The following is a 3265-nucleotide window of genomic DNA, read 5'->3' on the forward strand; positions in this document are numbered from 1 at the left end:
ATATTTATGTGTGTTCTGTCCAGGGCTTACTTTTATTTTTTGTGTTTTCCCTTTCATTTATTGATTCTAATATTTTATAGTTTTCTTTTTTAGGCTGATGTTTGTCATGCCTATCAACTGCTGAAGAAAGGTGGGCTTAACGATGAAAACATCATTTTCATGTATGATGACATAGCTCAAAATGAAGAGAACCCCAGGCCTAGAATCATAATCAACAGTCCCCACGGTGATGATGCATTAGGTCAATTTTAAATTAAGGAAATTGTATTCTTTCTTTCTCATTTGGTGGGCTTTTGTTTGAGCAGGATTATACCGGGGAAAATGTCACTGTTAACAACTTCTTTTCTGTTATCCTCTGAAATAAGACTGCTCTTACAGGGGGGAGTGGAAAGATTGTGGATAGTGGTCCAAATGACCATATTTTCATATTTTACAGTGAGCATGGGGGCCCTTGGGTGCTTGGTGAGTAAGCACTCTCTTTGTTCCTCTCTCTCTCTCTCTTTAGCATTCAGTCTACATTTTGTTGGTTGCTTGGATTGACTATTCATTTGTATCTATATTTAAGAAAATAAGGAACCAAAAAAATATACTGTGGACTTCCTATATGTTAGAAGAGAGGATCCTTTAGCAACTTGGTCTATCACCAATTCAAAAAAATCTCTATCTGGATGATTTTGGAATTTTACGGTGTAGGAACTCTGTATTTAATCTATTTTGGTGCATTTCTAATATATTTACCATGGAAAGGCCAAAAAGAGGGGTTATATTTCTGATCTAGGTGTATGGAATTGTGGTGATTCAGAGATTTCTGAAGCCTCAGTCCAAAATCTTCTCTTGTGCTCTATTTTGATATTAAACTTCATATAAAACAGAAAAGGGTAAAGTTGGTTTCTGGACTTTAGATTCATGAAAGTGTGAGAAAGGGGGATACTTACCTAGCCACTCTTATAGGAAATGAAAATGTTCGGGAGGCCCTCGTTCAAAAGGAAATAACTGATTTGCATTTATTGATTAGTTCTTGGATGTCTTGCGACTGCAATTTACAAATATGGTAATAATTTGTTCACTTGAAATTTTTCTCTCTTCCCTTAGAATATACAGTCTAGGCTCAAATTTTGATAGGTAGACATTAAAATTAGAATGGGAAAATACTATACAAACTCACAGATGTGGCTTGCAGAAATGGAACTTGAAATAGGACCCACTAAAGTTATATGATTGGAGCAACTCATGTAAGTGAGAAAAGTTCATGAAATTTGTTAGCTTGTATATCACTACTGTTAGAATAAAGCTGCTTATTCTCCTCAGCCCTCTCCCCTCTCCTTCTCTTGCCTGCTCCCCCTACACCCACTCTCTTTTCCAAAGTAATAAATTTAATTTTTTTTTTTTTTTCATTTTAAATCATAAACCTAATGTTTTGGTCAATACCCCATGCGTTTTTCTTGGCAAGTAGAAGTAATTTTTAAAAAAAAGCATAGGAAGCAATGTTGACCACACCTGGCAGAAGGTCCAGTTTGGGCTTTGAGGTCTTCACAATATGTCAACCTCAAATATCTATGTTTTTGTTTTCACATATTGGTGTACTTCTCTATTGATACACGGGAAAATAAGAAAAATTGGGAAACTGAGATTTTGTCTATTTTATTTTATGTGATTTGTCATGATGACTCTTATTTTAAGACATTGTGTGTTTTTGGATAATTATCAACGCCCTATTAACTTTGATGAACGTTCTTTAATTAGTCCTTATATGCGGTGGCATACAGGTTGATTTTCATCTGGATGGATTCATAGATTCACATCATGCCATTCATTCATTATTTCACCTTATGAGAAAATCAAATATTGATTTTCATCTGGATGGATTCATTCACTCATTTTAATTAAAATATTTATTTTTTATTTTTTATTTTTTTTTATATATAAAATTTGTCCTATTCACCTAACTTTAATTTCGGCATGGACATGGACAAGAGTTAGATTGTACTAGGTAACACAGTTGATGGAAGTATAAGTCGGGCATATTATGATGGGGTAATATCATTTCTTCGTTTTGCAATACAATGTAATTGATAATATGTTAATATTTTTCTTGTTTATTTTCTTTGCAGATTGATTTTTGATAACGTTTGGAAGCATACTTGCAAATCAAGATTGAATTTTTTTTTCCCCTGAACTAATACTTAGTTGTAGTTGCAAATCAAGATCAAGTGTTGATTTTTTTGTAGACTCCACGTTATTTCATTTTGGGATTTGCTTTGATGGTTTTTTTGTTATACTTAATGGATTATTATTAAAGTTGTTTGATGAATATATTTTGATTTATAATATAAATTGTTTAAAGAATTTTTTTGTGGAGTGGTGTATAATAGCTAGTGGATTTCTTTGTACAATTAAAAAGTTATTGGGATATGAGCAGGGATATTTGTGAAATAATAATTTAAATTGAAATATAAAATATAGAACAAGTTTGTTGTGACAAATTTGCTTCGTTACTTGTTATTATGACAAAGTGATTATTCGTCATTAATAAATATTTTTGTGACAAAACTTATTACAGCTTATCTATGAAAGTTTTCATTGATTTTGTTGTTTGGTGACTAAAAATTTTGTCACGTATATATATTTTTGTGACGAAATATATTTCGTCACCCATGTATGACTTTTGGAAACGAAAAATTTCGTTAACTTTATATTTTACTGTGACGAAACTATTTCCTTATCAATGATCAACGTGTGTAACAAATTTATTCGTCAACTAAAGTTATAAATATGGTACTGAATAACTATTTGATAACGAAAATAAGGATTTTTGGCGACAAAATGTTGTTTTATTCGTGACAAAAAAATTTCATCACTAAAGTAATTTCATTGGTGACGAAATTATTTTTCGTCACGGTGGTTTTTAGTGACAAACATTCAATAACAAAACCGGTGAGGAAAATATTTCCTCACAAATATCTATAGTAACGAAATTAGCTCTTTGGATCGTCATTCAAGACCCAGCTCGTTGTAGTGTACTAATTTTATTGCAAAATTAAAAATAACGCATGACCCAGATACTAGTTATATCTAGATAGATTTAGGTACATATATATATATAGTAATATAAATCAAGAACAGTGGAGATTGTTGTTCATGAAAAAATGTAGAACCAGTAGAGGAAGACGACAGAGAAAGATTGAACAAGATGGGTCCTGCGCCGAAGTGAGGAATTTAACATATGACAAATGACCAAAACACTCTTATTGTCACAACTACTCTC

General features: G+C 31.9%; 1 long non-coding RNA gene across 1 annotated transcript; it reads left to right on the forward strand.

Annotated features, from left to right (window-relative positions):
* The first annotated feature begins 92 nt into the window (after positions 1-92).
* Positions 93-2354, forward strand: LOC114315639 (uncharacterized). The gene is made up of 3 exons (XR_014339391.1): positions 93-226; positions 306-462; positions 2112-2354. It is a non-coding gene; the product is annotated as an uncharacterized LOC114315639 (long non-coding RNA).
* The last annotated feature ends 911 nt before the right edge of the window (positions 2355-3265 follow it).

This window comes from Camellia sinensis, chromosome 9 (genome assembly GCF_055761805.1).
Source record: "Camellia sinensis isolate YWXY chromosome 9, ASM5576180v1, whole genome shotgun sequence".
Lineage (NCBI taxonomy): Eukaryota > Viridiplantae > Streptophyta > Magnoliopsida > Ericales > Theaceae > Camellia > Camellia sinensis.